Source organism: Lissotriton vulgaris, chromosome 8 (genome assembly GCF_964263255.1).
Source record: "Lissotriton vulgaris chromosome 8, aLisVul1.2, whole genome shotgun sequence".
Taxonomy (NCBI): Eukaryota; Metazoa; Chordata; class Amphibia; order Caudata; family Salamandridae; genus Lissotriton; species Lissotriton vulgaris.
Genome location: NC_141696.1, coordinates 1,497,246,747 through 1,497,268,383, shown reverse-complemented (window position 1 = coordinate 1,497,268,383; position 21,637 = coordinate 1,497,246,747). Strand labels below are relative to the sequence as shown.

Below are 21,637 nucleotides of genomic sequence, written 5' to 3'. Positions count from 1 at the left end.
TCTCCGCTCCTACTTTTTCCAGCTTCTGTCCTCTGCCCTCTCCTGCTCTTGCCCTTTGTCCCCACCTTGTTTTTCTGTGAACCTCTTCCCTCGCCACTTGAGACCGAACTATTTTGTCTGATGCCCGATGGAGCTACCTGGTTTAGCTATAGGGGAGATGGGCCGTGGATTACTTCCTTGGTCGTCACCTACCCAGTCGGTCTTTAGACAGACTTTCTTTCGTCTCTTCTGTTGTCTCTTCCCTTATCCTCACTTTCTCACCTCCCCTACCCCCCACTACTTTTCTCTCTCCTTTCTCTCCGCTCCTAATGTATTGCTGATTGTTTGATGTAATGTGTAATTGTTGATCTTTTTCTGTTATATTGCTGAACCACATTGTTGCACTTCCTTTCGTTTCTCCTGTTGTCTCCTCTCGCATCCTGTCTCTATTTAGGTCTCCTTCTCTCCTCTCTCAATGTATTGAGACCGAACTATTTTGTCTGATGCCCGATGGAGCTACCTGGTTTAGCTATAGGGGAGATGGGCCGTGGAGTCCTCCTTGGTCGTCACCTACCCAGTCGGTCTTTAGACAGACTTCCTTTCGTCTCTCCTTGTAGTCTCGCCCCTTATCCTCCCTTTTTCACCTCCCCTGCCCCCTCCACTACTTTTCTGTCTCCTATCTCTCCTCTCCTAATTGTATTGCCTATTTTTTGATGTATTGTGTAATTGTTGAACTTTTTCTGTTACATTGTTGATTCTCATGTAAAGCGCTCTGATACCTTCGGGTCTAGCCAGCGCTATATAAAACTTTTTTAATAAATAAAATAAATAAATAAACTGCTCAGGGAAGCCAGGAAGGCAGAGTTGTTAACAATAAAGATATACCCCCCAGACTACACAGAGCTTTTAATCAACGTAATTATAATCATTCATGAAGGGGGGTGAAGTTTTAAATACTACAACAATAAACCTGCCTCCCAAATGCTGCCCATATGTTTCAATCATGGGAGGGGGTGCCACCGCTAAGGGAAAATCAGTCGGAGTCTTGGGATGAACTACGCAATAAAGTCGCGTATTAGCTCAGCATGCACAAGAATTATAATTCTGCAGAGAGCTGGGAGATTATCATGGCGTACAGGGTAGGTTAGATTGACCCTTCAAGGAAAAATATCGAAGGGGACTGTTTCATAGTTAATTTTAGGTGCCCTGAATGAGTGAGGAAATTGTTGAATATGCAGATGCTGCAGATAACCCAGAGTTCAAAGATTGTCTTCTTGCCGTTGGGTATTTTCTATAAGCCAACCAAATAAATATGGTGGGTCACAGAACAGGGAACGCAATTACAGCCATAGCGGGATCGGCCATGTGAGAACAGATTGCAGCCTTGGCAAATTATAATGAGGTGGAATGACTGGCAGCTCCGAATGAGCAGCAATGACTTTGGATTATCAGATTCACAGTCAAAGTTTTACAACCTGGCACCCTGAGGGTTCTGTTGTACCGCCATCATTGAAGTTGAAGAGCAAACTATTGGCTTGGAAACTACCCCAGATAAGACTAACGCTGAACTATGGGTGTTCTATTTTAATGCCTGTCCTTTCGACCCCTATCCAATAAGGACCCAGAGCTAAAATTGAGCCGGAACATTGCAGGAATCCGTTGAAAGATATTTCTACCTGACTGGTAACGTTTTGTTAAGTTATATGATGTTATTTTATTGCAGGAAACCTGGGAAACTAATTCTATTGATTTTGATGGCTGTCTGTGTGTTAGCCTTCCAGCAGAACCATCTAGATTAGGGCGGCCTTCGAGGGTGTTTTCCATTTGGTCCAGTTTGTTAATTGGAGCATTTCAACATGCTCCCAATTCAAAATCCCCAGGTTTATTTTCCTTTATTGCAACACAGGTAATGAAGAAATCACACCGCGCCAGGGGGGAGAGGAAACGCACCCTGGCAGAGCGGATGAGCAGGGCAAGGAGTTACAGCTTTTTGTTGCTTCCCTTGACCTATATCAACACACTAGAGAGGGACGGGACCGAAACGCAAGGTTTAACTACTTTCAGAGGGAGGAATAGTGCTTCCATTATTAACCATGTTTTCATCTCTAACAGTTTAAGGAATTTTCTGATCCATGGTACAATTGTTGGTACAGACTTTGGGTACCAGAATCCCACTGAGGTCACTCTTGAAATGCCCAACAGAGTGACATATCCGGAAGCCCCAGGTCTAGGCAACCTAATACCGACAACAGATAATCTAAGGCTACAATGGAAAGTACTCAACCCCTTAAAATCTCTTAACAGCTGATAGCAGAGAACTTATCGCTGGTGATGGGTTGTTTGTCTGAAGATATTAATGGAGAATCAATAGTCTCCTTGTTTGTGGTCATCAGCGGCAAGATTGGATCTTCTTTGTTAGTACCCATCACATCGGTCTCTCATAGCCCTCACTGGTTTGATCACAAGTGTTCACTCGCATATCGCCAGTTAAGAGGGGCTTTAAATGTAGAGCCCCAGGACCGCCCATTAGTGACTGCCTTACGGAAGGTCTATAAAGCAGTCACTAATAAATGAAGGGCTGAAGTTATCACACAGCAGGGGGCCAAGCTGTCCGGTTCTGCTAATGCACGAAACAGCAAAACCTTTTCGAATGCTGTGTCCAATATGTGCTCCCTTGATCATAGAGGAATGGCAGTCGGATGCCAAATAAATGGGAATGGACTGACCCACCTTGTCTGGTAATCTCCGAGCAGGAAGTAGAGACCGCTATTCGAGAAAGTGCAGGTGGCAAAGCACCCGGGCCTGATGATGTCCCTATCGACATCAAACGCAAAGTAAAGCTGTAGGTCCCATTGTTGACAAATGTGTATAAGTCTGAATTTAAGTTTAATCACTGGGAAGTATACAGGGGCCAAACAGTCAACCCTGTTTCTTGCCTTTGTGGATTATCTACTGAGGAAGGACAACTATCCTGAAACACGTGTCTAGAGATACAACCCACTGGCTGCACCAACAAGGCCAAAGCCTGTCACCAAAGTAAGTGTTATCTTGCATTGCATTTACTATGACGCATCGGGGCAAACTGAGTGCTGGGATGTGAGGCAGTGTGCGCCCACCCTCCTCCGATTTGTCAATGGCCCTTGACTTTGTTAATTAGGCAAAATTATGGCAGTTACTTATTAACTTACAAGGGATCTATCAATAGTGCACTTATTGATTTCCGAACACACAGGCACTAAGGCTTGAGTGAGGTTTGGCAGTAAGGGAGAAGTTTCTGATGCGTTCAGCATTAATCGGAGGGCCCGTCAAGGATGTGTAATAGCTCCATTATGTTTTATCTTTTATATGAAAGGGCTTAGTGTAGAAGTCCCTAAGAGCACCGCTGAGGTACTCCTAGTATGTGGTACACACCTTCCTACCTTATTTTAAGCGAATGAACAATTTTAATTTCCCGAACTCCCAAAGCCTTGCGTCTCTTAACCTATTCCTTTGCTAACTTTAAAGCAAATCTTAATCTGTCACCAAATTTTACTACGTCATTTTTAATGTCATGTGGACTGAAGCGCTCATAATTACATTCCATTACTGTAGGTACATGCACTTTATCCAGCAGTGGCACTTTTTCCAATTTGGGGATTCATTTTATTTTAGCTTCTCTGGCTTGTGGTCCCAGAATATTGCACAGTGTAGAGTAAAGTTCTCAAAAGGAATTAGGTCATTGCTTAGCTTGCCGTCATCAAAGCGTGGGAGGCCTTTGAAACTCTTATTGCAAATATACTCAGCAGTGTGTTCCTACTGCGACCTACGGAGCGGGAGTATGGGGTCTGGGTGAACCTATAAACTTCTAGAGGGAGGAGAATCGCTTCTGTAGATGGTTATTATCAGCCCATGTATCCTCCTCTCACTTGATTTGACACAGCGAGTTTGGCAAAGGTTGTTCAAGTGACTATATTCAGAGTCGTCTGGCCAACCTGTGGTTATCTATTTGGAGTTCAGCAGATGCCACATTAACAAAGAGTATAACTAAAGATTGTTTGGCCTGTGATAGGGGTCCTTCCATCCCCTAGCTGGCCGTTGTTAAAGAAATCTCTGGACGTTGTAGGGCTAATTGATTTGCTTCTGGATAGAGGGCTACAGACCATTGCTTACAGGAAGCAAGTGAAGTATTTATTATTGGAGACAGCAGTAACAGACGGACTCCGGGTGGAGAGTAAGAAAATGAGTGTTTTGGACTACTTGCTTTTTAATTTAGGGGAGTCTCCCTGACTATTTGTGGACTACAAATAAGAGTTGGGTATGTTTTTTGTTTCGCTTTAGGGCGGGCTGGTACAGAAAAAAATGTTTTACGCTTCCCAATTGGGCACCAACATGAGCTTGACCTAAGGACTTGCCCATTCAATAACCAGTCCAAAACAAACTATGCTGCTCTCTCTCTTTTTTTATTTTTTATTTTTTACGTGCTATATACAAGAACGTTCCTTATACCCCTTCTGAGATCCAGAAAGATACGATCTTGCACACGGGCATATAGTATTTATGCACTCTGACTGATGACGAATCCTGCTGCTGTGTAGCTATGTTCCTTCAAGCTGCTGTATCCTCAAGGGAAACAATGTTAGAGGATTTACTTTTTTATTAGGTTTTATATATTTGATGGCTTATGAAATACGATGCATCGACCCTCTTTTGCACAGTGCTTGTACTATACTGTGTGCTTCTATGGCTATTTTATAGCTGAACAAAGATTAATTGATTGATGGATTTTATGCCTCGCGGAGGCTAGAAGTGGAGTTTAAATAGCACACAAATCAAGTTATCCAAATCCTGGGAAGTAAGCTTGAATGGATTTAGGAATTTAAAACGGTTCAAACTTTTTGGAGGGAGATATTTCTGACAGATTGGTAGCTTGGCAGGCTATGTTTTTGATTCTATGCTTTTTATAAATATTTCTTCATGCTCTCAAAAGGCAAAAAAAAGGAAGTGAAATAGTATTAAAGGATAAGGAGATTTGACACTGCATAGACCTTGCAGCATATTTTGGTAGCTAGTCACACCCAACGTACAATCCACAAAGATGAGGAACTAAATTCTAAGGTTGAAATTAAACAGGAATAAGTGATAAATTATCAGGGGCATGTTCTAACTCCTTACTGATACACAAAGAGTGACTAAAATAAAAGTGACAAGGACTCTTTAAAAATAGAAATGTATCAAATGAGCATTTTATCTACTGTTGAAAGTACAGCAGTGCCCTCCAGGGCCTGCGAAATGATCACTCAGAACATTATGCGTGTGTCCTCTTGCGCACCTGGGTCAAAAAGCAATAGGTTCAGCTTGCTGCACATGCTTTGCGGTGCACTGCGGACTACCCACTGCGCCTGGTTGAGCATGCCACATTAAAGCACGTCATCTGCAGTTTACTACTAAACTCGGTTAGGGTGAAGTGTGTGTTTGACCTCCTGTCTGCCCCTCTGCAGACATGTTTAATTGCAAAAACCTACCCCACAGCACTTGCCCTTGCTCTTCAGTCCTGCTATTAAGCCTTGGCAGTCCTTAGCCTATGAAAACACCAGGAGTCTGGGTGTTCAGTCTGAATACCATTCAGCCCAAAGCAACTGGGCGACTGTAATTAGGCAAACTAAACCAAGTCTGAATTCTACTGTTAGCTAAATTACTTTTGGTCTGTTCAGACAGACGCCTTTTTAGGGCGGCATGCCATGAAATGCTCCACTATCACCGCCATCTAATGTTTGAGGTGCAGCTGCATGCTGCGAAGTCGTTTGAGCCACGGCTCATCCATAATCTAGCCACGGAGCCCTCCCAAAAGAAAATGTCTCTTGTACAAACACAGACGGCAAGGAACGTGTGCTTCTGGCCCTGAATCTCCCCCACCCGGCTGATTCTGAAGCCTGCAATCCAGTCTGCACCCCCTCCCGCCACTCTATGCCCGCTCCCGCCACTCTATGCCCTCTCCCGCCTCCTGCCACTCTGTGCCCTCTCCCGCCTCCTGTCACTCTGTGCCCTCTCCCGCCTCCTACCACTCTGTGCCCTCTCCCGCCTCCTACCACTCTGTGCCCTCTCCCGCCTCCTGTCACTCTGTGCCCTCTCCCGCCTCCTGTCACTCTGTGCCCTCTCCCGCCTCCTGTCACTCTGTGCCCTCTCCCGCCTCCTGTCACTCTGTGCCCTCTCCCGCCTCCTGTCACTCTATGCCCTCTCCCGCCTACTACCACTCTGTGCCCTCTCCCGCCTCCTGTCACTCTGTGCCCCCTCCCGCCTCCTGCCACTCTGCGCCCTCTCCCGCCTCCTACCACTCTGCGCCCTCTCCCGCCTCCTACCACTCTGTGCCCTCTCCCGCCTCCTGTCACTCTGTGCCCTCTCCCGCCTCCCGCCTCCTGTCACTCTGTGCCCTCTCCCGCCTCCTACCACTCTGTGCCCTCTCCCGCCACTCTGTGCCCTCTCCCGCCACTCTGTGCCCTCTCCCGCCACTCTGTGCCTGCTCCCGCCTCCTGTCACTCTGTGCCTGCTCCCGCCTCCTGTCACTCTGTGCCCTCTCCCGCCTCCTGTCACTCTGTGCCCTCTCCCGCCCCTCTGCGCCCACTCCCGCCTCCTGCCACTCTGTGCCCTCTCCCGCCTCCTGCCACTCTGTGCCCTCTCCCGCCTCCTGTCACTCTGTGCCCTCTCCCGCCTCCTGTCCCTCTGAGCCCACTCCCGCCTCCTGCCACTCTGCACCCACTCCCGCCTCCTGCCACTCTGCACCCACTCCCGCCTCCTGCCACTCTGCGCCCTCTCCCGCCTCCTACCACTCTGTGCCCTCTCCCGCCTCCTACCACTCTGTGCCCTCTCCCGCCTCCTACCACTCTGTGCCCTCTCCCGCCTCCTGTCACTCTGTGCCCTCTCCCGCCTCCTGTCACTCTGTGCCCTCTCCCGCCTCCTACCACTCTGTGCCCTCTCCCGCCTCCTGTCACTCTGTGCCCTCTCCCGCCTCCTGTCCCTCTGTGCCCTCTCCCGCCTCCTACCACTCTGTGCCCTCTCCCGCCTCCTGTCACTCTGTGCCCTCTCCCGCCTCCTGCCACTCTGTGCCCTCTCCCGCCTCCTGCCACTCTGTGCCCTCTCCCGCCTCCTGCCACTCTGTGCCCTCTCCCGCCTCCTGTCACTCTGTGCCCCCTCCCGCCTCCTGCCACTCTGTGCCCCCTCCCGCCTCCTGCCACTCTGTGCCCTCTCCCGCCTCCTGCCACTCTGTGCCCTCTCCCGCCTCCTGTCACTCTGTGCCCCCTCCCGCCTCCTGCCACTCTGTGCCCCCTCCCGCCTCCTGCCACTCTGTGCCCTCTCCCGCCTCCTGTCCCTCTGTGCCCTCTCCCGCCTCCTGTCACTCTGTGCCCTCTCCCGCCCCTCTGCGCCCACTCCCGCCTCCTACCACTCTGTGCCCTCTCCCGCCTCCTGCCACTCTGTGCCCTCTCCCGCCTCCTGTCACTCTGTGCCCTCTCCCGCCTCCTGTCACTCTGTGCCCTCTCCCGCCTCCTGTCACTCTGTGCCCTCTCCCGCCTCCTGCCACTCTGCACCCACTCCCGCCTCCTGCCACTCTGTGCCCTCTCCCGCCTCCTGTCACTCTGCGCCCTCTCCCGCCTCCTGTCACTCTGCGCCCTCTCCTGCCTCCAGTCACTCTGCGCCCTCTCCCGCCTCCTGCCACTCTGCGCCCTGTCCCGCCTCCGGTCACTCTGCACCCTCTCCCGCCTCCTGCCACTCTGCGCCCTCTCCCGCCTCCTGCCACTCTGCGCCCTCTCCCGCCTCCTGCCACTCTGCGCCCTCTCCCGCCTCCTGCCACTCTGCGCCCTCTCCCGCCTCCTGCCACTCTGCGCCCTCTCCCGCCTCCTGCCACTCTGCGCCCTCTCCCGCCTGCTGTCACTCTGTGCCCTCTCCCGCCTCCTGCCACTCTGCGCCCTCTCCCGCCTCCTGCCACTCTGACCCTCTCCCGCCTCCTGTCACTCTGTGCCCTCTCCCGCCTCCTGCCACTCTGCGCCCTCTCCCGCCTCCTGCCACTCTGACCCTCTCCCGCCTCCTGTCACTCTGCGCCCTCTCCCGCCTCCTGTCACTCTGTGCCCTCTCCCGCCTCCTGCCACTCAGTGCCCTCTCCCGCCTCCTGCCACTCTGCGCCCTCTCCCGCCTCTTCTCACTCTGTGCCCTCTCCCGCCTCCTGTCACTCTGTGCCCTCTCCCGCCTCCTATCACTCTGCGCCCACACCCGCCTCCTGCCACTCTGTGCCCTCTCCCGCCTCCTGTCACTCTGTGCCCGCTCCCGCCTCCTGCCACTCTGTGCCCTCTCCCGCCTCCTCTCACTCTGTGCCCTCTCCCGCCTCCTCTCACTCTGTGCCCTCTCCCGCCTCCTCTCACTCTGCGCCCTCTCCCGCCTCCTGTCACTCTGTGCCCGCTCACGTCTCCTGCCACTCTGTGCCCTCTCCCGCCTCCTGTCACTCTGTGCCCTCTCCCGCCTCCTGTCACTCTGCGCCCTCTCCTGCCTCCAGTCACTCTGCGCCCTCTCCCGCCTCCTGCCACTCTGCGCCCTGTCCCGCCTCCGGTCACTCTGCACCCTCTCCCGCCTCCTGCCACTCTGCGCCCTCTCCCGCCTCCTGTCACTCTGCGCCCTCTCCCGCCTCCTGTCACTCTGCGCCCTCTCCCGCCTCCTGTCACTCTGCGCCCTCTCCCGCCTCCAGTCACTCTGCGCCCTCTCCCGCCTCCAGTCACTCTGCGCCCTCTCCCGCCTCCAGTCACTCTGCGCCCTCTCCCGCCTCCTGCCACTCTGCACCCTGTCCAGCCTCCGGTCACTCTGCGCCCACTCCCGCCTCCAGTCACTCTGCGCCCTCTCCCGCCTCCTGCCACTCTGCGCCCTGTCCCGCCTCCTGCCACTCTGCGCCCTGTCCCGCCTCCGGTCACTCTGCACCCACTCCCGCCTCCTGTCACTCTGCGCCCTCTCCCGCCTCCTGTCACTCTGTGCCCTTTCCTGCCTCCTCTCACTCTGTGCCCTCTCCCGCCTCCTCTCACTCTGCGCCCTCTCCAGCCTCCTCTCACTCTGCGCCCTCTCCCGCCTCCTCTCACTCTGCGCCCTCTCCCGCCTCCTCTCACTCTGCGCCCTCTCCCGCCTCCTGTCACTCTGTGCCCGCTCCCGTCTCCTGCCACTCTGTGCCCTCTCCCGCCTCCTGTCACTCTGTGCCCTCTTCCCGCCTCCTGTCACTCTGTGCCCTCTCCCGCCTCCTGGCACTCTGCGCCCTCTCCCGCCTCCTGGCACTCTGCGCCCTCTCCTGCCTCCTGTCACTCTGCGCCCTCTCCCGCCTCCTGTCACTCTGTGCCCGCTCCCGTCTCCTGCCACTCTGTGCCCTCTCCCGCCTCCTGTCACTCTGTGCCCTCTTCCCGCCTCCTGTCACTCTGTGCCCTCTCCCGCCTCCTGCCACTCTGTGCCCTCTCCCGCCTCCTGTCACTCTGCGCCCTCTCCCGCCTCCTGCCACTCTGCGCCCTCTACCGCCTCCTGCCACTCTGCACCCTCTCCCGCCTCCGGTCACTCTGCACCCTCTCCCGCCTCCTGTCACTCTGTGCCCTCTCCCGCCTCCTGCCACTCTGTGTTGCACACCCGTTTAGTCAACTGCGAGTTGTTTTTCAATTTTTTGGGGTGCCATTCAGTGTGCACACAGACCCCAGCAAGTATAGAAGGGACAATATTGATAGAGTGGCAATAGGTTAGGTGCTGGCAGCTAAAAGGTCCCACTGTTAGGTCTAACTGTTTATGCATTAACTGCGAGTTGTACCTTTGCCTGCAGTGAATTTATTTTACTTCCTAACTACTTTTCACTAAATACCTTCATAGTATAGGGAAATGGTTCTGGTACAATTTAAGGCCAAACAAAAAAACGATTGCCATAACTACCATTACAGACATACCTGTCAATTCCAAACCTCAGCCGTAATAAGTATCTTGAAGTAAATTCCTGGGGCTTGGGGAGGAGGACACAAATCTTCCACTGCAAAAAGAAAATAACATTTGGTTAAAACAATGATACTACGAGTTAAATGAACTCTGAATTATCAGTTCCTCCGTTGCCCCAGTCCAAGAGGATGCTATTAAAGACCTCCCAAACAGATCCCGCCTGGTTTACTTAATAAATGACCACTTAGAAAGCAAGGATGCTAAATTTCCGCAGCACAGCGTTTCCGCTTTAGATGCATAATTCACGCCTGTGCAGTCCTTCCGACATTCGGAGGTCACCCTGAGGAACATGTCTGGGAGCTGCAGATGTTAACCAGCAAAGTCGTTTCTAGAAATATCCTGTGCTCCTAGATTACCATATCACCTTTTGTTAAACAATATATTTAGCTGTAGTAATTACATATTTCGCAGGAGATGCTTACCGTACGATTTCTGATACACCGAAATGGGAAAGTGGATGAATAGAATGGATGTTAGAAAGCAAGTTTCTGAAAAAAAAACAAGAACAATGGGGGTGCACAGACTACTGTTCTGAAAGCATCTTGGAGTAATGTCTCCCTCTCAGCCACAGAGGTCAGTCAGCCTTTTGGGGTGTATACGTTTTTATAAAATGTATTGATTGACTGTCTGATAAGCAGTCAGCAAGCAGTAAACTCACATGGAACAAGCCTTTCACAGTCCTACCTTCCAATAAAATTTGAACAACTTAAATATATATTTGACAATTAAAATATTCCAACTCAGTTTGCACACGGTCATTTCGCTAGAAGCATACGACTGGAAAATCCTTGAAACAAGTACTGCCTGGTGTCCCTGGAACCCGACGCTACTGCAAGCTCACTGAAGCTTTGGGCTCAGATGCAGCCCGCAAGGCCATAGGGTACACAGGGGCTACTGGGCCTCAAGTGTAATGGTTAAGGTAGCTTGCCACGGGTGTCCTGAGGTAAATCCTAATCTGGCTCTACAAACTGGGCCACGTACAGTCCTCACTGCACTTGACTCTCAGGGCAATGAGGGCGAGCAGTCACAGCTTTTACGGGGAGGCAGCGGGTGGGGGGGCAAGAGCACAACAATCAACCAACACACACAATAAACCATTGCTCATCCCAGTGGTTATCTTTATGAAAAACAAGGTGCTTTTAAGCCTACAGCAAAACTAAATACTGTACAATTCAATTGATACAGCATACAAGGCTGCAGAATGCCGTAAGGCACTACAGTCCCCTTCATCACAGGTAATCGCCCACCTTCCTGTTAGAGCCAAGATTCATGCTATGAGTGTGTCCAGTCCTTTATGGGTTCAGGCTGGATTAGGCTCAGGTGCAGTTAGCTCAAATGCACCAGTGCTTAATATGTAAAAAAAAGAAGTGCAGGTGCTGAAAATGTTGCCAAGGAGGCCTCAGCTCACTTCTTCCTCCGGTGAGCCTCACTTTCAACACTATCACTGCCTCAGTCTCTATCTTCTAACCTTGATCTGTTGTCTGTCCCCTAAGTCTTTGCTCTAAGAGTCTATCCTCTCACCTCTCTAATTGTTTTCTATCATCTTTGTCACACCTGGAGTGCTACTTTATTCCATGTATTTCTGATTTGCCCTCGATTCATTCTAGCTCTGCCCTTTTTCCTCTTCACTTTTATCCATGCTCTGCTCTCTCTACCCTGGATCTAGGCTCTTTACTATCACTCATCTAGCAGTGATTAGCTTTGTCTCCATTTTATCATTTGTCTGCTTTTTTTGTTGGTCCACAGCCGCATCGAGCACGTTGAGGATAGCAGCAATACAGGGCTGCAGGATATTCTACTCTGGCTACGCAGCAAGTGGAAAGTCCACATTTACTTTTGTTTATTCTTCCTCAAGAACCCTCACTTCCAAGTTCCAAATGAGCTCTCGCAGCTTCCTTGCCTCAACTCTGTCATGAGCCAGCCCCCAGCTGCAATTATCCAATGGGAGGCTTAGGTTCAGGCAGTGGCAGGGTACAGCAGACTCTGGGGAATAAAATGCAAGCCATAGTTTGTCGATGACTTCTTGGATTTGTGATCAGTGTGATGACATCATCACTAACGTGGTGATACACAATCATGCCTGCCTGGACAGGCGTATGCTGGCCTGTCTATGAACATTTACCAGCCAGTCACCATGCAATGTATGTTATTCTTTTTTGATTTCTGTAATTTTTTATTGTATATTGAATTTGAACAATTAATATTGAGACCACCACCTGCAGGGTCAGAAATTGTAGCCCCGGCCCTGTGAAAGAAGTGCCGGTGCTGAGCACCTGAAAGCACCTGCTCAAATTAAGCACAGAAATGCACTCACTGTCTCAAGTATGCAGCTCGCTGCAACAGGTTTCATGCAACTGGGTATGTCATCTCTCGCTCTCTCCGTGTGAGAACAGGATACTAGTTTCACATCCAGAAGGGCACTTAGGGCAGAGGAACATGCCTGTTTACCAAGCAGGAGACCTTCCAACCCCAAAAGTTACTCTGAAGTACAGCAGCTCCTTCTTGTGCCAAGTCTGCACGCCTTAGGGCTGCTCCCTGAAACAACAACACTCCGACACCCCAATTAGACCCGATGACACTGGGCATGAGCAGTTCTCTGACAGCAATACATCTGAAATAATGATGACCCACAGATCTGACCCCGGTCCTATTTAATTATCTTTCTGAACTCGTCGGGGAAAAGTGAGGCAGGAGGTTTGGGCAATATAAGATTGAGAGATGGGCAGCCGATGGATTAAAGTTTTTTTTTTTTTACACACATGAAATTGAATTGCTTGGAGTAGTAAAGAGCTTTCATGACACCTACCCATCTACACATCAAAAGAACTGGTCGTGGAAGCCTGGGTACAAAGACTGGAATACCTTCTGGTAAGATTAGCAAGTACAGAATAACAGCTGCTGGGAATAAGGCCGTCTCTGGGGCGGGAAAGCCATTTAGGTGGCGGTCAAATCAGCTTTCAAATGGTGAAAAAACTATAGTAGAGCAGGATAGTAAAGTGAAGCTTATAGCCAAACATCGAGCGCGAGGGCTTTGAGTGCCTCGGCAACTACCGGTGTAGTAGCGAGTTTCTCTAATTCCTTAACATTCCGAACCTAAGTAACAAAGATTACACCAATAAACCACAAAAGCATCAACATTATAGTTACATGATGAGGTACCTGTGATAACAAAGCAAGAATGATGATGTGACATCTGGTACTGTGTTCAAAACATGCTCTTTGGTCAATGATGAGCGAAGAGACTGTCCCATTGAGGTACAGCATAAAGGATTAATGTGGGACATAATCCGTTTCATATGCGAGCATACCAAGGCCCCCCCCAAATATTCAAATTCAAATTCAAATCAATTGAATGATATCTGACTTCCGTCTCCTGACACAAAATGAAATGAATGCATGGCAAATGTGTTAACTCTGTAAATCAGACAGACAAACATCATGCCAAATACAATAAAAAATATATACATATTCACCCAGTTTGTTTCCGGACTCCCACCCAGCAGCACATTTCATTCAGTTTGGGGTCTCCTCTAGTTTAGTTTCTGGTCTGTGGTACACGTTGTCGTTTTGGGGCAGAGCCAGTAACCCGGTGCGAGCGGAGGTGTTAGCGTTGAAATCGTTATCCACGCATAACTAATAAATAGATTCATTTTCTTGGCCAATACTTAGTATCCTCTTTTCGATGGCAATTCAGAGTAAAAAGGGCTTAAAACACGGAATGAGTGCAGGTATTTCTCAGAAACATGCACTGCTAATAAATTACTTAAGGATAGTTCGAGCGGGGCAAAAAATAGAACTGTGTCTACACTGAAGTGGCAAAAGTTCCTCTAAGATGGAGAGAGAAAAAAACAAATTCTGGTTCCCACTCGCAAGGGTGTCGGAGGGCACTATAGACAAAAGGAGGAACTTCCTCGTTATTCTTCATACCAACCAGCTAAAACTCCGACTTACAAGCACTTTTTCCTCCCTCTGGGACATTCTTCCCTTCCCTTTTTTCTCTCTCTATCTTGGAGGAACTTTTGCCACGTCAGTGAAGACACATTTATCTGAGGGAGCATTGGCACTGGTCCTCGTTTTCCTAATTATGCTCCCAGTCCCCTGCTTCTCTTTTGTTTTAGGGCAAAAAATAGAACTGGCTGACAAAATCAGCAATGTATTTAGGAGCCCTTTCTTGGGCACGCACTCGGTCCTGCCGATGACACCCAGCTATTACCAATATTGAGTTGTGTGTTCAAAAACAGGTGTATTTGTACTCGAAAAGACGAAGAAACGAGGCCTGGTCTCGACAACCAATTGCATTGGCACCATGTGCGTACAACTCACTCTGACTTCTGGATAAAGAACAGTCAGGGCTCAAAGGGTCGCAGCTCTGTGTAAGGTCATGGGGTCACCCGCGCGGACCGTGACCGCCAGACTATAGGGCACAGTGTCACATAGCGCTTCGTGCTCCAGGTCACCCGCGCGGACCGTGACCGGAGAACTACTGCACACAATGCCCTACTATAGCGCCTCGCGTGGACACAATGCCACATAGCGCCTCTTGCCGCTAGTCACCCCCTCGCAGGACGTGAGCGGCAGACCAAAGCACACAATGCCCTGTAGCGCCTCGTGCCCCCCACGGGTGCGTCATCCCGGAGGGCCGTGACAGGCAGGCTGCAGCCGCACACAGCGCCCTTCACTGCCGAGGAAGGTCACGCGCGGCGCCCGCGGGGTGATGGGGACCACGGGAGCCCGCACAGAGCCGCACGCACTGAACATGCAGCGGTCACGGGCCTCATGTGTCTCAAGCGCGAGGCCGGTACGACCCCCCCCAACCTGTGTGAGGCGCACGCATGCACTGCGTCACGGCGCATGCTCCCTACCTGTGTGAGGCGCACGCATGCACTGCGTCACGGCGCATGCTCCCTACCTGTGTGAGGTGGGGTGCAGGCACTGCGACACGTGCTCCCTACCTGTGTGAGGTGAGGCGTCCGTCGGAGGAGCGGCCCTCGGCCTGGAGGCTCTGACGCTGCACAACCACCCCACCCCAGAGATGCCCGGAGACCAGGGGAGCCCTCAGAGAGCCGTCCAGCACACTGAACATGCAAGAGGCGGTGCGTCACGTCACATGCTCCCTTACCTGTGCGAGTGCATGCAGGCGGTGCGTCACGTCACGTCAACATGCCCCCTACCTGTGTGTGGCGTCCGTCGGTCAGCCGGCTCTGCGCCCTCTCATCCTCGGCTCTGCAGCGGGACGACACATTCCAGGCTGAGCCCAGGCGGTCACCTGACTGCCAGAGCCCGCCGCCCTCCTCGCCGGGGGCTCGGCCGCTGCTTCCCGGCCTCGGGGCAGGGGGTGGAGGCGGGTCGGGGGCAGCAGCTCGCTGCCACATGCGAAGGGTCCAGCCGGGGGCCCAACGAGCGGAGCGTGGAAAGACGACACGTGAACACTCACATGCTCACTCCATCTCGCTATCTGCCTCATCTTTCCCGCTTCTGCTCCCCTCGTCTCTCCTCCGTCTCATTTTGCCTCCGCTTACTCTATCTCGCTTCTCCCTCGCATTCCTCCTCCATCTTTCTTACTCTTCTGCCCTCTCTCACTTCCTTTCCCTCCATGTGCTGCTCTATCTTTCTCCCCATCTGCTCCTCCACGCTGCCACGAGTTCCCCAATTTAGAGCGAGAGCCTCCAGTCAGCATCTTCTGACTGCATAAGTGCTAAAATGCCTCATTTCAGTCCCCTCACGTGCACCCCCGCCCCTGCATGCAACAGAGGAGGACCCGGCCAGTGCGCACAAGATTACTGCATTTTGATTGTGAAAAACGCAAGATGCCAGCGGCCAAGTAAGTCCCTGTCCTCCTGCACCCGAGGGTTGGAAAGTCCCTGGAAAACACCGTGATAGCGCAAGGGAGGGATGCAGGGCAGGCACAAGGGGGGCTTCTCGGCTCGGCACACTTGTGGGTGAGGAGTCCCAGAGGACCCAGGGCCAAGCCTTCGGTAGTTTGGCCACCTCTACCTCATAAGGCACCATTCTGAGCAACATTAAATCTAAAGCCGTCAGGGAACTCCTGCTCACCAAAACACTCAGCTCCCTAGAATTAAATTAACTGCAACTTTTGAAGCATTTGTCTCACACAAATATGTGACAAAGGCTCTCAAGCTTTCCAGTTCCCTCACATTTCCCAGTTTCGTGTGCAGGTAACTCAACCACACAGAAATATTCTTTGAATTCTCTGATTTGTAGTCCTGGTTTTATTACGGATTAAAAATTACAAACTAAAAAAACCTGGACTAGTATCAACTAGTCATGTTATCTTATGATACCTTAATTTGCTATCGCGCACAAATGACCCATAGAGGGGTATCTCGGCGCTGAGGACAAATATAGCTGCAAACAGAGAATTGATATTAAAATAGAGCAGTCTTAAGTAATTTACTAAATTTGGTGTAGTCTGTACACGTGCGAGTCCGGAAATACAGCTTATTCCAATAGGTGAGAGGCAGATATGAAAAAGATCTGTCACCATAACTTGACTGACGTATGCAGGGGCTAGTAAGCAATGCTTTATCCATAGATCGCAGGTTCCGCATTGGATGATAGCGTTCAAGCATCTGTTGTAAGTAGCCAGGCCCTTTCCCATTAAAGCCTTAAAAGTCAAAAAAGATTTTGAATACAATTCTCTTTCTGTTCGTCAGCCAGTGAAGCAATCTCAAAAGTGGAGTAGCAGCAGCTCATAAGGGAAGATTACAAATTGCAGACGTGCTGTATTTTGCACGTCTGCAATTTAGACAGCAATGTCTTATTTGTGGAAAAATAAGAGCCGGCACCAAGGTTTTCCTAGCTTCTAGCGGAAGAAAATTAAGAGCTTTGCTAAGCAGATGCATGTAGAATCAGGCACCTGCTATGGATAAAACCTGCTCCTTCATTGTACGGACTTGATCTATCCGACGCCTAGATTTGTACTACATGACAGGGGGAAGGAGACCAACCTAGTTCAGGAGGCCACCAACCAGGAGTCCACAGTTGTTGGGCGTTCCCTAGTAGGATAATCTCTGACTTTCCTGTATTTAGTTGAAGATAGTTGTCTGACATTCACTTTGCAATCGTTTTCACCTCATTTGGGAAGCGTTAATTTAATTTGACTACGTTTTTATCAAAGGAGATAATCAGCTGAGTGTCTTCAGCAAAACACAGAAACTCAAAGCCGAAAGATTTATGACTTTGGCATGTGGGGCCACACATATATTGAACAAGGTGGGGCTCAGACAACGGGCCCCGACGAACCCCCTTGTCAATAAGCGCAGTTCTAGTTCTAAAAGTTCAGAGGGAGATGACTTGAGATTGATTTTCCAAGAAGTCTTGAAACCACTCTTAAACGGTCCCATAGATCCCTATTTTGTTCAGCCTTTGAAGTCGCCTAGCAGGCGGCACAGTGTAAAAGCTGCGGTCAGGTCTAAGAGCACAAGCATAGATGGAATGTTTACGTCCAAATAACATCTTATGGTGTCCGACACAGCTACCAAGGCTTTCTGTGTGCTGTGCTCGGATACTCATGCATAAACGGGTTAACATGAGAGCTCTGTGTGCCTTCTCTCTCACCACTAGTGAACAAACTAATGGGAAAAATCACTGAACGCAGGTATTTTCTCTGTTTATGAGATCAAATGTAAAACACACAAAAGGTGAAGGGGGCTGCTTGCAATAAGTTTAAACACCGGCAATCGCTCGGGGTAACACACCAACCCATCACACATTTGCTCACCATGCCACCTCAATTTGGACCCAGCCATATGCAAATCAGTCTTGACCCTGCTCCTCATGGGCACAGTCCAGTCCGAACAACCTGAGCCAGAACACAAGCAACCCAGGACCGGTTTCGCCCCAGTTATGGGCTCATCAGCCGGGTACAACTTGGCTCTAGTGAAAGCAAACAACCATAACTGCCATGTCAAAAAAATATCAGAACATATTCCCCATTTTATTTTTTTTCAGGTAGAAATTCCCAGCGCTTACAGAATCCCAAGACAAACAAATTACTGGTCTTTACTTCCGAAAAAACCTCAACTCCATTTCCACTGAAAAAAAACTCTGCAGGAATGTGTCCACACTATAGTAACAGTTTAGTTGCCCCCCCAAAAAAAGAGTATACAATGCATGCCCATGTACATATGGGAAAGGGTCCCTATAACACTTGGTGGCAATTTGAAAACAAGCATTTCCAAGAAAAATTGATTTGGCTTATAACTGAAAACTACTGGCTTTGCCAAAGGTTCTTTCACTTACAACAGCAGAAGCGGATTACAGGTGGCAGTGAGGTGCCACGCGGACACCAGCGGGAGCCAGTGCCGAGGGCTGATGGGGCAGAGCCGTACATGGGCAGTCAACCAATCAATATATCTTTATTCGGAGGCCAATAGCCAACCATAAAAGCGATATATAAGAAACATTAAAAGAGAATACAGTTCATAGCAGCAATTCCAAATATGTGCATGAATATACAATAAAACTCAAAATAAGACAGTCTGTAATCAATAAACGATACAACAGTATACCAGGATGTAATCATTAAAAATTAAAGTGTTCAAAAGAATAATCATATACAATTAAGTTCCTTCCCCAAGTTCATAGTCAATCCAGTGAGGGAAAACCATGCACGCAGAGTCCCTATAAGATGCTTAACTACAGTGAAGTGGAGCCAGAATACTTGGGGAGGACAAAAACCTCATATTGGGTCCGCCATGCACTCTCCACCTACCCTGGCAAACATATGCGCATCTTTATCAATTATAGGGACATAAAGACGCCAGTGGCATTATGTATACAGGGTCCTTATCCTAAGATCGTGGTAAATCGAATACATGTGTCCCTTTACGGTTGGAGGGTTGGGGGATTATTCTTTGTGGCATAAAAAACTGCCCACACTACAACAAACCTCCAGGGAAGGCAAATATTGTATATATTGATATGTAGGTCGACACTGTGTAAAGTGTAAGGGTCTTATGATCAGTAAAATATAGCACTTCCTCTTGTGGTTAGAACATTTACAAAAGAGCACCTTATGCATAGTGTCCTGTGCCATTGCATCGTCACAGGGACAGTTAGATAAGGATATAGACCAGTCATTCATATTCGGAAAACTAACCAGTCGTTGAAAAGTGCCCAGTCTTACACGAGTCAAGAGGAACCTATGTCTTGCATTTAAAACTACTTAAGGTAGGGTTGCATATTAAAGGCAGATAAAGGCCGGGGGCGTGGCCTGGAGCCGAAGATGGTGGACGTGTAGCCCTAGAGCTCCGTCCGTAATCCTCTACAAGAGCCAATTATCCTGATTCCCCCACCTGCGACCCACCGGATTACTGTACCGGAGGTCCCCGGAGGTGTCCTTCTGGAAGCGGAGCGGTGCTTCTCCACCCTGCCCGCTCTGCTGACGCTCTGACACGGCTGCCTCGGCCGCGGCCTGCTGCTCGAGGTGAAGCCCCGGGCTCGAGTGAGCATTCTCCCCGGCCTCCCCATAGCCTCTGGCGCGGTCCGATCGGGACTCGGCGCCGGACCACAGGGGCGGACACCAGCGGCTGACCTCGCCACTGAAGAGGCGCTCTGATCCTGCGGCCCCCCTCTCCGCAGCGGAGCCCTGCCCGGCCACCCTGCTGGGTAACCTGCGGAACGAGCGGAGGCTTTCTCTGGCCGGCTGGCCGGCTTGATACCAGTCTACACGGTGGGCGAGCCGCCCGTTACCTGCTGCGCTGACTGGGACTGTGGAGCGGACAGCACCAGGCACCTGACACCAGCACCGCTTGCTCCGGACCCCCCCCCCCCGGGCACTGCAGGCCTCATAAGCAGTATTATCGGCGCCATCTTGTCACTGGGACCCGGACGGGGAGAGTCCCCGGCCCTGCGCTGAGACGTTTCTCTGGCCCACACACTGGCCGATTGGCGGAACCGCGACTGGGATTCCACGCGGAGTGGCGCACTGCGGAGGGCGGTGTGCCCGGCGGTGAGCAGAGGGCAGTGGACAGCAGACCCTGATATCCGGACAGCCGGCCCCAGACAGCGGCAAGGGGGTGAGACACGTGCGCTGCGGACCTGCCACCACACACTGGCCCAGACTTCTCGAGTGCTCCTGCGTGAGGCCGATTCACTGGACACTTGCAGCAGGCCGTCTTACTCCCTTCATCAGTCCTATAGGGTGCTAAGGTCAATTCTGCACACGGGCCTCCCTGAGAGAGCCGCCTATACCGACACCGAGGACAGAGATTCTACGCACTCCCTGCCAACCCTGGGCCTGCGCTACTCCCACCCTTGACCGCCACACCCTGATCCTGCGGCGGACGCAGTCCGGCGTCCGGAGTAGACACAAGAGTGGGCGGCGGCGATCTGCTGTGCCCTTTCCAGCGTCACCCTGCTAACAAGAGCCATGGGCAAACAAAGGGGCAAGACTCATGGACAGGGCGCTGCGGCGGACCTGCAGTCCACGGGCTCCGAGGACCCACTGGCCTCCAACATGGACATCATTCCGCCGACTGGGAAAAGGTCCCAGGACGCAAAGTTGGACCTTATCCTTAATGAGATACGAGCGACTCGCGAAGCCCTGGAATCGCGTATAGACAATATGGCGACTTGCCTATCGCTACTACGGGCTGACCATAACAAATTGGCGGAACGAGTGGCGGAGCAGAAGATAGCACTGAATGACCTAGTGCCACAGCAGACGGAGCATTCCACGAGGTTGGAGGCAGTGGAGAAACAGCTTAAACATCTATGGGATAGGGTGGATGAGGCCGAAGGACGTGCGCGCCGCAACAACGTCCGCATCTTAGGCATTCCGGAGAGAAGTGAGGGGAGGAACCCCACCCAATTTGTGGAGGACTGGTTACGAAAACTGGTGGGCCAAGAAGATCTCACTGCCCTGTACAGCGTAGAGAGGGCACATCGGATGCCTCCTCGGCCCCCCAAACCGGGGGCGCCCCCTCGTCCCCTGATCGCGTGCCTCCTTCATTTCAGAGACCGGGACACTGTGTTGCGTGCGGCCAGGGAGAAAGCACCGATACGATTTGAAGATAAAAACATTTCAGTCTATCCTGATTTCACGCCCACTGTACAGCGCGCCAGATCCACATTCATGGGTGTCAAACGCAAATTAAGAGACAGAAATATGAAATATGCACTGCTGTTCCCTGCTCGGCTCAAAATCCTGCACGACAACAAATCCCACTTCTTCGACTCCCCAGAAGAGGCTGAGGAATGGATGGAGGTCACTCTGACGCCGCCGACCTCACAGGACCCATTCGGGGAGCACCAGGAAGGCGGCCGCAACGAACGCGGAGACGCACCGGACAGACGGCACAACACTCCCAGCCCGGGACACCACTCTTCCCATGGACCCTCTGCGAAGACGCACCCTCCTGGTGCTCGGATGGCGAGCCACCCATCGTCAACTCATCGGCAGCAGCTCACGGAGGAGGCACTGGCAGCTCACGACGCCCAAGCACTTAGTGACAGGCACTCTGCCACCACTGACACTCATACAGAGGTGTCTGGCTCAATGGACAGCTTGCCGATGTTCCCGAAAATTACAGCCCAAATGACAGAGGAGTTCTGATTTGCTGATAACATGATCCCCTCCAGGTGGTAATGTTTACTTGAACTCCCCCCCCTCCATGCGCATGTGGTGGGTTGCATGGGGAACCCACTTTGTTGAGGACTAACG

At 51.2% G+C, this 21,637-nt stretch overlaps 1 protein-coding gene across 3 annotated transcripts in view; it reads right to left on the bottom strand.

The window, feature by feature from the left end:
• The window catches only part of ATP6V1A (ATPase H+ transporting V1 subunit A), a 328,148-nt gene that overhangs the window by 201,330 nt on the left and 105,181 nt on the right, over positions 1 to 21,637 (bottom strand). For 2 of the 3 annotated variants that reach the window (XM_086935581.1, XM_086935582.1), the window contains exon 2: positions 9,906 to 9,985. The gene's annotated coding sequence lies outside the window, so the exon portion shown is untranslated. Of the gene's footprint in view, positions 1 to 9,905; positions 9,986 to 15,122; positions 15,520 to 21,637 lie in introns of those variants that run through there. The other variant, XM_086935583.1, reaches the window with a different exon arrangement.